Consider the following 13,202-nt stretch of genomic DNA (forward strand, 5'->3'; position numbering starts at 1 on the left):
TCTAAGATGGACTGTGTATTTACTTGAATCTTATCCAATTTGATATGCCATATTTGAAAAGGAGATAGGGTAAACCTCCAAAATACTGATTGCAAATTCAACCTTAAATTTAATAGTATAGTTATTCTAAATGAAATAAATCCTGTTTCACATACTACAAATATATATAAAAGTTATAGTTCAACTATATTCAAAATAGATTTGAGATGGGATTGTAGACTTATTTGCTCTAAGCTTCTTTCATTTAAATGTAAAATATTAATGGAGATATACTTATTATTATACATGTTTTTTCCTTGCATTGTCATTTATATTTTAATTTTAGGATTTATTTTCTATTTAAAGATGACAAATTCACATCACATAAGTGTATATGAATAAGACAAGATGTGTGGTTATTAAAAATCAAGAACTTCGTTCTAAAATCACAAGAATTTTGTGGTGAGTATGCTGCCTTGTCTGGCTACAGCTCTAGCTATGGTCTCCTCACACTCCAGCATGGTTACAGCTTGGAGTGAGCTGCTGCCATAGTGCATTGAACTTAGGGGATAAGGGTGACGTAGAGAGGTAGCAGTATGAAGGCCAGTCATAGTCTCGAGTTGGCTTCACTCTCTATTTATCTACATGGTCTTACGCTTGCCCTTTTTATAAAATTATCTTACCCTTACTATGTAGCATATCAAAATTTTATTCATTTCTTTTTTTTTTAACATTTTATTTATTTATTTGACAGAGAGAGACACATGAGAGAGGAAACACAAGCAGGCAGAGCGGGAGAGGGAGAAGCAGGCTTCCTGCTGAGCAGGGAGCCCAATGCGGGGCTCGATATCAGGACCCTGGGATCATGACCTGAGCTGAAGGCAGACGCTTAATGACTGAGCCACCCAGGTGCCCCCAAATTTTATTCATTTCTTCCACAAATACTAAATTTCTACTGTAGGGCAATATATTAGTTTTCTACTGCTGTATCACACATTATCACAAATGTAGCAGCTTAAAACAACAAAAACTTATTGACTCATAGTTTTGTAGAAGTCCAGGCATGACATGACTGAATTCTCTGCTCAGTCTCATCGAGCTAAAACGGAGGTGTTAGCTGGGGCTGTACTTCTTATATGGGGCTCAGGTTCTCATCCAAGCTCATCCAGGTTGTTGGCAGAATTCAGTTCTCTGTGGCTGCAGGACTGAGGTCCCTGCTTTCTTGCTGGCCCTCAGTTGAGGGCTGCTTTTAGCTTCTAGAGGCTGCCCATTGTTCCCTGCCACATGGCCTTTATTCACAACCTGCGTGTTACATTCTTCTAGACCAGTCAGGATGTGTCTCTCTGACTTATTCTATGAGCAGCAGAGAAAACTCTGTTTTTAAAGATTCATATGATCAGGTCAGGCCCACCAGGATGGTCCCCCTATCTTAAGGTCAACAAATTAGGGACATTAATTGCATCTGTAAAATCCCTTCATAGTAATACATAGATTAGTATTTGAGTGAATAGTGGCGAAGATATACCTACATCAGGGGCCAGGAATCTTGGAGGGCCCTCTTAGAATTCTACCTAAGAGTTAGCTATTTATTATGTGTCTCATTACTTGGACATGTTAGAGGAAAAAAAAAAAAAATATATATATATATATATATATACACCAGTCCACATGGAGCAAACATTCTAGAAAGTTTAGGGAAAAAAATTATATGTAAGATCTTAGTATCCTGTTGTTTCAGGACATTTAGAAAATATCCAGATATAAAGTCACCAGGATAGGCTAATATATCTGTTTCATATTTATTATTCTCTTCTAGTATTCAGTTAACTATTTTTAATAGATGGTGTTTTTTTCATATAAACATGTATATAATGAAAATGTATAAGTTATAGTTTTACCACTTGAGCACTCCTTTTTTATTTTAGATTCATGGAATTTGAGGGAGGGACCTTAAAGAACACACCATCCTTTATTAGCATTTAAGGGTAAGGTAGTTGAAAGGAGACCTTTCCTGTTTATAGCTAATAAAATATCAAGGTTCTATTATATGTTTTATGAATATGTGTATTTCTTTTCAAATGATAACAGATGTGACCGTCCTAATGAGTGCATTTCTTGAAATAGAGCAGAAACTTAAATAGCTAGAATGGGCAGGATACCAAGGAAACAGACTAATCAGGCAGATGGTGACTGTTTCCTAGGGAAAGTCTGAGTAAACCAGTAACTCTACAGCAGTGATCTGAAAATAAAGGAACATATGTGAACATGGAAAACTTAATGTTTTTCATATATTTTTTCATTACATTATTATCATTAGATTTATATACACACTGTTATTCATTACCATTGATCACATGTTGAAATTTAAGTTGTTTCCTTCATTATAATGTTTTCTCTTCATATTAACAAAATTTTGCCAAAAAACACTTTTTAATAACTAAGATGCAGCAATGGATTTCTTTCTTTCTTTTTTTACAAAGGAAAAAGCACCTTTTGAGCATTTCTACTAGTCTTTTAAATTAATCATTTTGAAGTGAATTGATCTACAAATTTAAAATAGATTTATAAATGACCAAAATCTGTTACATAAAAAAATAAAAATCACAACAAACTGAAATGCACTTGCTAAAGAATGAAATTGTACTAAAAAACAAAAGTAAAAAAAATATCCTAGCAGGAAACCAGGAACGGAATAAAAACACAGAAAGGTATCTCTGGCACAGTGCCCTGAAGGTCAACAACCATGGCCCAGAGCATGAGGTAATGTCAGAAATAAGAAAACACCCTGGGTCAGACCCTGTCACTCGGATCCTAAGACCATTAGTGATCATGTAAAAATGTAATCTGTATAAGGATTTATGAAATTTTTATATATTTCATCTCATCTCTACTTTATAACATCCTGGTGGGACAAAGCAGTTCTTGTTATCCCCATTTTACAGAGATATAGACAGAAATTAGTTTTCCAAAATTCATAGTTCCTAAGTGGCAGATCAGGAACAAGAGCTAAGTCTTCTAAATCTTTTGACGGATGGAACAGTCAGGAGAGAGTGGCTCTCAGGGAAATGCCACTTAGCATCTTAATATATAGACAGCCCATAGTTTGCCTGCAGTCTTAGGAGAGCAGGGGTTAGCATTATTTAAAAGAAAAACAACAACACTACCCTGTACTCACTTACTTTCTAAAAGTTGCAAATGGTTTGTACTGTTTCATAGAAATTTCTTTGCTTGAATTTCTTTGTCTCAAATTAAGGAAATCGAAAGGAGCAACCACAAAACAACGGGAATCTGATGGACCTTAAAAGGAGTGTCCTTTTGATTGATTTCATTATGCTTAAGGTAGTTCCCACAAACTGGCAAGTTAACTGGGGAAGGATAGGAGGGGTAAATTTGAAAAAGGTGGTGAAGAGGAACCAACTTTTTGGGGGTCTGTAATCTGATGCAAGCACAAATGTATATGTTCACCATTCTCTAAAAAGGGTAGGGGGCACTCTAGTTATAAATAAATTTATACTGATGAAGCTAATCTAATGATACTTTATGTATAAGATGAAAAACAAAAAGAGTAGTGGTACCTGTGTGGTCTTCACAATCCTTTTTATCTCTGATAACAACAGCTGTCCGTCCATCTACGTGAAAACATAATGAGACTATTTACTTACTCATTTCTTTTTAAAATCTTTCGTTTTTTTCTTTTTTTCTTTTTTATTGTTATGTTAATCACCATACATCACATCATTAGTTTTTGATGTAGTGAAAAAAAATTCAGGATTATAGAAGTTATTAAATATTACAAAGAGTTTCTGTATTTACTTCATCTATCTAGTTCACATGTTAACATCTTACCACAGGACAATTGTAGAGCAGGAAATTAATACTGAGAAAATTATAACTAATCTATAGATCTTACTCAAATGTCACCAACTGATCACACATTGCATTTAGTTGTCATGTCTCCTTGGTCTCCTCCAATCTGGGAGTTCCTCAGTCTTTCCTTGTCTTTCATGACCCTGGCACTTTTGAAGAGTGCTGGTTAGGTATTTTGAAGAACGTGTCTCAGTTTGTGTTTGGCTGATGTTTCCTCATGGTTACATTTAGGGTAGGGATTTTTGGCAAGATTACCATAGAGGTGGTGTTGTGCCCTTCTCAGTGCATCATGGCAGGATGCACATGGTGTTGATATGCCTCATTATGGATGATATGTATGGATGATACATTGAGACATATTAGCAACATGTGCCTCCATAATGCACTGAGAAAGGAATAACACACTCAGACATAGTCCTTTCCTTTTCACATGATCAGGGTGACCCTGAAAGTTATTTTTGGAAGAAGTTATTTCTTCAGCCTGGGCCCATGAATGACTGCATGAAGCAGAATCCTTTCCAGCTCCAGCCACTAACCTGCAGCTCTCTTGGGCTATTTATGTGTGAGAAAAATAGTTACTGTGTTTGAGCCATTGTATACTTTGAGTACTTCCATTAGAGCTGTTAGCCTACCTGGTTGTATTAACTAGAGTTAGATTCATGTCCAACTAGAGGAAGTGCTTCATCCAATAATACTCCTGTGATTTTCTTCACTCTTTATTAGTAGTTACCAAATCTAATTCCATAGCCCATATTTCCCACAAATATTTCTATCCAATTCTCTCCAAATTCAAGTTTGAAATAGTTTAAGCTTGGTATCCCACTCCCATCTTTAATTATATTGTATTTAGGTCCTTCTTGTTTTTAAGCACCCCAAAATTAGTCATTTTTTTTTCAGTATTTAATTAGATTAAAACCTTTTTTTTTGTTTTCACACAGACAATGCTTTTGCATCCCACATACTTTAGCAGTTCTCTTAAGGAGGATCTGCAAATAGTAAACCTTCTGACTTTTTCTGAAAAAAAAAAAAATGTCTTTATTTCATAATAAATCTTGAGTGATAGTTTTATCCTTTGAAGATATTTGTTTCCCAGCATGAAACTTGTGAAAATGAAAATGGATTAAATTATCCTGAAAAATACAGAGATTCTCAGATTGGATTTTATTGGATTTAAAATCTAAGTTTAAGCTATATTTTTTCAAGAATCACACCTAAAATATAATAATCTCAAAAGACTGAAAGTAATGGAATAAAAGTAATGAATAAAAACAGTTACACAAAAAATCCAACCAAAATAAATCTGTCAGAGTAATACTGATATTAGAAAAAACACTTTATAGCAATATCATTATCAGGATTAAAAAAGTTGATTACTTAATGATAAAATGATCAATTTACCATGAGGACAAGGACTGCTAGAGCTGATCAATATCCATTTTCTCCTCTTCTTTTTTGGCACACAACTAGAATACTTTCATAGGCTTCTTATAATTTTATTAGAATCACAGAGTTGACTTTTAGCCATTGGAATATGTCCAAAAGTTATTTGCCATTTCTAGGCTGGCATGTTAACTCTTTCGATTTGTGTCTTTTCAGACTTTCTCCCCATTCTGCAGTGATTTTGGAAATTTGTTGAAGATGGATATGCATTAGCTATGCTATATGCCTTCCATTTTTCCTCTTACTGATCAGAGTTTTTATTATAGTTAATTCAGTTCATGATCCATTATTTTATATTAGATGTGTGTATGCATGTTTGGGAGTGGTGGTAAAAATAAGTTGTGTCTTCAGTTCATAGGATTCCATTTCAGAACAAGCCAAATATTCACATATTGGGGAAGACTGCACATTCCTTGGATATCTTGGACTTTGAGCTGAATGCACTGACTGGAAGGAACTTTCCATTGTCTCTCTGGGGAGGTGATGAGTATATTCTGCATGTAGAAATAAGAGTAAAATGCATGTCTCAGAAGTCTTACAGTTGGGTTGAAGTCATGTGGACAGAAGTGATCTATGCCACTTCTAGTCTTGAGACACAAAGACTATTTATTTGCTCCATCCTCCATTTCCTGTTGCCTGCCTGGGGTGATCTTGGAGACCACATGATGAAGACTGTGTGTCACAAGAAGAAAGATGATTGGGTCCTTGATTAACTGCATTGTTCAATAAACCAAAACTTGGGTCTTCCCAAAGATTAATAAAATAGTCCTCAGAAAGACTGATCAGTAATGCAAGGAGAGGGCACTGGTAAATAGTATCAGGAATGAAAATAAAATAATTATAGATATGGTACAAATTAAAATATCAAAAATCATAAGAAAATTATTAAAATTTTATAAAAATAAATTTTAAAACACAAATGGAAAATTCTCGATACAAATTTAAATGACCTAAATTAACTTGAGAAGAGTAACCTCTATCTGAGGATAAAACAATCAGAAATTGAATCAGTAGGCAAAAAGCTATCCAAAATAAAGGCTCCAAGCGCAGACACTCTTAGAAGCAGGTTCTACCAATACTTCAAAGGACAGAAAAATCCCTCTTTTCCACAAAATATGATAAAAAAAATAGAAAAAGAAGCAAATTATACAACAACTTTTATAAAATCAGTGTATTCTGTATACTAAAAGTAGAAAAACAAGAGAAAAATTATAGGTTTAACCACCCTTATGAGTATACATGCAAATATCTTAAAGTGTTGACAAACTGAATCAAATGAGTATTTTAAAAAAAACATGTTATGGTCAAGGGTGGTTTATCCCAGGAATAATGTTTGAGCATTATAAAATCCTCATTCATATTAGGCAAATAATGCCTATTATTCCACCAATAACCATCATTACTCTGGAGTTTCTAACCAATGAAATAAAATAAGAAAGAAATAACAGTTGTATAGATTAGGGAGACTCATATACTTATTATCTGAAGATTATTTGCATAGAGAATCCAGTAATATCTACACCCAAACAACAGGAATTAACATGAGAGTTAGGCAAGTTTCCTGCATGCAAGAGCAAGGTACCAGTATCAACAGAGTATCTGTATGCCAGCAGGTAATGAGACTGACATATGCCTTAACATTATTCTGAGCAATGAATAAATCAGTGTCACTGATATTTCCCTACCAGATACTGATATTCCAAAGATATATTAATAAAACTGTGCTGTTATTTTAGGAATAAATTAATAGACTAAAAAAACAAAACTCAGAGACAGGAACAAGCCCACATATGTGAGAACTTGGAGTATGACAGGCACGACATTACAATTCAGTGCAAAAAGACCAGACAACTCAAAAAACTGATGCGGGTACAATTAGGCACATATTAAAAACATAAAATGGCTGCCTCAAACTATTTATAAGGATATATTCCAAATGAATGAAATTTAAAGGAAAAGAGCAAAACTTTAAAACTTTTAGAGCAACATAGGAGAATTTGGGAATTCAGGGGAGGGAAGGATTTCATAAACCAGGCACAAAAGATAAATATTGTCAACTTGATAATATTAAAATTAAAAATCTCTATTCCATAAAAGACATCAAAATAAAATTAAAAGAGAAGTCACAGACTGGGAGAAAATATTTACCAATGTATACAGCTAATAAAATGCTTCATGTCTAGATTATACAAAGAGCTCCTCAGACAGATGAAGAACAGCAAAAGAGGACAAAACATAAATACAGTTCACAGAAGAGGAGACCCAGATGGCTAATAAATAGGAAAAAATGCCTATTTTAGTAGTAGGAAAATGCCGATGTGAACAATTGGGTTTACATATAACACAGAACAGATAGATAAAACTTGAAATGACTGAAAAAACCCCCACCAGACCCTTAATGTGTTAACATGTAACACACACACACACACACACACACACCACAAAACACAAAAACAGAAAGTCTGCTAAAAGGAGCCGAAATTTGTACAACTGCTATATCAGACACTGTTAGCTGCCTCTCCAATATCCATCCGCCTTTCTTCCTAAAGAACAGAAGTCCAATTTTGTACAGGACAAAAAAAGCTGGGTTCCAAATGATGTCTCATGACTTGTCTAATTCCCATCTTGTCCCATCCCCCTCAGCTGTGCTTGCAGATAGGCGCTCCATATGAAACTTTTCTGACCAATGAGACACAAAACACTCGGGGCGGCGGGGCGGGGGGGGTTCCTGTGAAAACTTTAGCCGTCTCTATCCCTGTCCACCCTTCTTTCCGATTTATACTAAAAAATGAATATACTCAATAGCTGAGCTGAAGCTGCAGCAACTATTCTGTTACCATGGAGGAAAGACAAAGAGAATTGCAAACGTTATCAGTTGTAGTAGTTAGGTTCTTTTACGCTTGCAGCTGAATGCAATTCTCCTTGACAAAACCACATGGGTGAGCAATTTGTCAATATATAGTGAAGCTGAACATGTTCTTATCCTAAAAATTGGGAATTCCATACCTACTTCTATGTCCTGTAGGAAATTTTGCACATGTGCATAGAGAGATATGCACACGGCCCCTGCTGCCACATAGGTCATGAAACACTGGAAACAATCTAATTGTCCTTAATGGGTGAATGAGTAACACATTTCTGTATATTTCTACAGTAGAATAAAAGAAAGAGACTATTTTTTTTTTTAAAGATTTTATTTATTTGACAGAGAGAGACGGAACACAAGCAGGGGGAGTGGGAGAGGGAGAAGCAGCCTTCCCGCGGAGCAGGGGGCCCGATGCGGGGCTCGATCCCAGGAGTCTGGAATCATGATCTGAGCCTAAGGCAGACGCTTAATGACTGAGCCACCCAGGCAACCCAATGGGAAGACTTTAAAGGAATTGGCTCATGTTAGTGTGGAGGCTTGGTAAGTCCAGATCTGCAGGATAGGCTGGTAAGCTGGAGATCCAGGAAAGAGTTGCAGTTCAATTAAATCCAGACAAACAAAAATATTTAATCAAAATAAAACTCAGGAATGGGGAGACTGTGGTTAAAGAACTCTAGTGAATGTAATAACTATATAAACAGAACTAAAACTAAACAATGTGGTATTATGTCAGAGGATAGAGCATAGATATTATTCAAGTTGATGAAGTGAAGTAAACACCAATAGGAATTGGGAAGTGATAAAAGGGAGACAAGAGGAAGCTTCTAAGCATGCTGGTTTCCTCTGTTTTTTACTAGGCAGTCAATCAACAATGACTAAACTTGACACATGAAATTTAAAAAACCCACAGTGACTTCAAACTCAATGATTTTAATAATAGTTCCTCAAGCTAGAGTGATTTAAAAAGAAGCCCTTAATATCTTTGGAGATCAAGAAACATTAATGCATTGATTCTTCTTTTAGCCACATTAGGACCTTTCATCTTTGTTAAATGCCACTGAAATTAACTTTATTTGAATTAGCCTGTGTAATCCCATTGTAACATATTTTCTGTATCCAACTATCCTTTCAACTGTATATTTGTGTAAAGGGATGTCTGGGGTGATATTTACCCCAACGTAAAATATGATTTATGACCCTCTAAAATCTAAGCACCAGGGCAGGAAAATTTATTGGGTTTGTTCACTGCTAGATCTTTAGTTTCTAGAGCAGTGCCTGGCACAAAATAGGTGCTCAATGAAAATTTGTTGGGATTTTGAGGTGGGAATTGAGGTGATGTTTTTATTTCTACTTTCCTTATTACTTAAACTTTTTATATTGAGAATGTGTCATTTTAATAAAAATAAAAGAATTATTTTAAAAATTAAAGAGACAGTGAAGACAAAACAGAATGTGAAATTGTTACATGAGTATATGAATAGATCAATGAGAGAGGATAAAAACTCCTGAAGCTATTTTTTCCCATACACAGAAAAATTTCAAGACGAACCAGCATTAAATGAAGCCAATGAATTTAAATATTTTAGAAGAAAATATATTTTTCATAACCTTATGTAGGGAAATCCTTACTAAGTCAGACTCAGAAACCAGATAATAGAGATATTAGTAATTTTGAGTGTATAAAATTTAAAATTTTTGCAAGACAAAGTAAATCATAAAAAACTTAAAGCACTGACTACATGATACATATCAGATTTTAATATCTATATTATGTAAGAAGTATCCACAAATAAACAAGATGACCCAACTTGAAAATGAGCAAAGGATACGAACAAGCAATTCATAGAAGAAATAGCAATGACTATACAAATGACTAATAACTATGAAAATAAGAGCACATTTTCTAGTAACGAGGAATATGCAAAATAAAAAATCTTTTTGCTCATTATATTGACAAAAATTTAAAGTTTGATAATGTCCAATGTGGATAAGATGTATGGACACGGGCAGTCTCATACACTGTTAATGGCAGTTAAAATAAGTATTGCCTTCTTTTAGGGTAACTTGTCAGCATCCATACAAATGTATTATGCATATACCTTTTATCAATCCCACCTAAGAAATATATCTACAGAAATACCTGCACATAATAATAGCTAACATGAATTGTTTGCTTGCTGTGTGTGGGAATTTTCTGAATCCTCAACACTTATTTTCACAACAAGAATCTATGAAGGGAATACTATTATTATTTTACAAATGAAGAAACTAAGGACTAGGGAGGTTTTCTACTTTTCCAAGGTCACACAGTAAGGAAGTGGCCCGGCTGGAATTAGAACACAGGAGATTTGTCTCCAGAACCCATACTGTTAAATAATAATATATATATGAAGACACATGTATAAGATGTTTATTAAAATTTGTTTGCAATGGTGAAAAAATGAAAACTACTGAAATATTCATTAAACAGGGACTGAAATTCACATGTATTCATATGATGTAATACTTTAAAACTTCAAAAGATTGGCATATTTCATGGAAATATATCCAAGACCTAATTAAATGTATAATGTAGGTCATGGTAAAATACCTGTACACATAATCCCACTTATGTAAAAACAAAATATATAAATTATATGCTATATATATTCACATTTATATATGCATATCTATAAAACTGCATATGTATAATCACAAAATGATCTGGCTGAATTTTACATCCAACTATTACTCCTGACAAGGGTAAGGGTTTGGGGCAGGAAGGCTTGAGATGTAAAGGTTGATTCTTCACTTGTAACTCTATATATTTCTTCTTCTTTTTTTTTTTTTTGAAATTTTACAATGAGATTGTGTGCTTATATATATTAAGTAAATAATTTTAGAAAAAGTCAGATATCCATTATGTGAGTAATAAAAAGAAACAAACTACAATTTTGGAAAAGAATTCAACAAAATAGAAACAGTAACTTTTGGTTGTATGTTCCTTTCTAAAATAATCAATTTTTCTTTCTTTTTTTCAGATTTTATTTATTTATTTGACAGAGAGAGACACAGTGAGAGAGGGAACACAAGCAGGGGGAGAGGGAGAGGGAGAAGCAGGCTTCCCGTGGAGCAGGGAACCCGATACGGGGCTCGATCCCAGGACCCTGGGATCATGACCTGAGCCGAAGGCAGATGCCTAACGACTGAGCCACCCAGGTGCCCCTAAAATAATCAATTTTTCAATAATAAGTCTGTGTTAATTTTGCAATTAATTTTAGGTGAGGGGAAAAATTATATACAGTTGATGACTATATCAGACAACTCTTAGGTATTTCCTCATTCTTTTTTTTTTTTTTTTTAAAGATTTTATTTATTTGACAGAGAGAGAGATAGCGAGAGCAGGAACGCAAGCAGGGGGAGTGGGAGAGGGAGAAGCAGGCGTTCCGCCCAGCAGGGAGCCCGATGTGGGACTGGATCCCGGGACCCCGGGATCACTACCTGAGCCGAAGGCAGACGCTTAACCACTGAGCCACCCAGGCGCCCTCCTCAGACATTCTTATTTCAATCCAGTCACCACTATTGTAATTAACACTGCATAGGCTATGTTCTGCTACATTTAGGTAACCAGTTTCTTAGGGCTCTAATGCAACAGCACATTTCCTCATGGCTGTGTCGTTTGCTTCTCACCTTCTTCAGGACTTCCTTGTTGCCTCTGAATCATGAGAGGCTATAGAACCCACTCAGAACCCAGGTATGTCCAACTTGGAATGGCAGGAGAGAACTTTTTTCAATGGGAAATAAGAGCTGGCATGTAAATTCTTCTCCCTTCTTCTCTTATGGACTGTCTGGAGAAATAATAATTTATATAGCCTCTTAGAAGACAGTCCTTTGACAAGTAATCAGTTTGGCTTGATAGCAAACAGTGACAACTGGATAATGCACTCTTCCTAACACACCCCTGCCTCATACCCCTTTTTTCTCATTCTTGCTTTCCTGGGATTGGAATCTATGATGAAATAATAGCATATAAGATGTTGCCAGGCTATGCTTTCTTGGGAACCCACGCTAAGAGAGTGCCCTAATTTGGAACCATCTTTCCTGGAGTTAATATAAATGTTATAGTAAATAATATATTACTAGTAAAAACAATACTATAACTGGCTGCATTAGGGGAATCAGACTGGACGGATGTGAAGTGAACAAAATGATTTTTTTAAAGATCTACACAACATTCCTGCTAATTGGAGGTTATGTGTGAAATATCTGTTGATATACAATTATTCTCAAGTTAGACATCAAACTTTTTTTTTTTTTTGAGAGAGAGAGAGCACACATGAGTGGGTGAAGGAACTAAGGGAGAAGGAGAGAGAGAATCCTAAGCAGGCTCTGCACCCAGTACAGAGCCCCCCATGGGGCCCTATCTCCCGATCCTGAGATCATGACCTGAGTGGAAATCAAGAGTTAGACCCTTAACCTACTGAGCCACCCAGGTGTCCGTCAAACTTTTTTTTTTTTAAGATTTTATTATTTGAGAGAGAGAAAGATAGAGAGAGCATGAGCAGGGGGAGTGGCAGAGGGAGAAGCAAACTTCCCTCTGAGCAGGGAGCCCAATGCTGGGGTCTACCCCAGGACCTGAGGATCATGACCTGAGCCGAGGGCAGACGCTCAACCAACTGAGCCACGCAGGCATCCCCTTCAAACTTTTTAATACACTTTCTTATAACAAGTATTTAAGTTATAACTTCAAACAACAATACTTACATAATCTGTGATTTTTTTGACCTTTAGCCAATACGCAGCTGTTAGATTTTTGCCCATTTTTCTTTGTATTTTTTTTCTAAATTTTTTTTATTATGTTATGTTAGTCACCATACATTACATCATTAGTTTTTGATTTGTGTTCCATGATTCATTGTTCACGTGTAACACCCAGGGCTCCATTCAATATGTGCCCTCCTTAATACCCATCACCAGGCTAACCCATTCCCCCACCCCCTCCCCTCTAGAACCCTCAGTTTGTTTCTCAGAGTCCATAGTCTCTCATGGTTCGTCTCCCCCTCCAATATCC

At 35.5% G+C, this 13,202-nt stretch overlaps 1 long non-coding RNA gene across 1 annotated transcript in view; it reads right to left on the reverse strand.

Annotated features, from left to right (window-relative positions):
• Window positions 1-6,328: 6,328 nt before the first annotated feature.
• LOC145722659 (uncharacterized) overlaps window positions 6,329-13,202 on the reverse strand; it is a 139,887-nt gene continuing 133,013 nt past the window's right edge. Inside the window, exon 4 of the long non-coding RNA XR_014147095.1 lies at window positions 6,329-6,387. This is a non-coding gene — a long non-coding RNA (uncharacterized LOC145722659). The remainder of the gene's footprint in view (window positions 6,388-13,202) is intronic.

This window comes from Leptonychotes weddellii, chromosome 7, assembly GCF_054177405.1.
Source record: "Leptonychotes weddellii isolate Sample4059 chromosome 7, ASM5417740v2, whole genome shotgun sequence".
Lineage (NCBI taxonomy): Eukaryota > Metazoa > Chordata > Mammalia > Carnivora > Phocidae > Leptonychotes > Leptonychotes weddellii.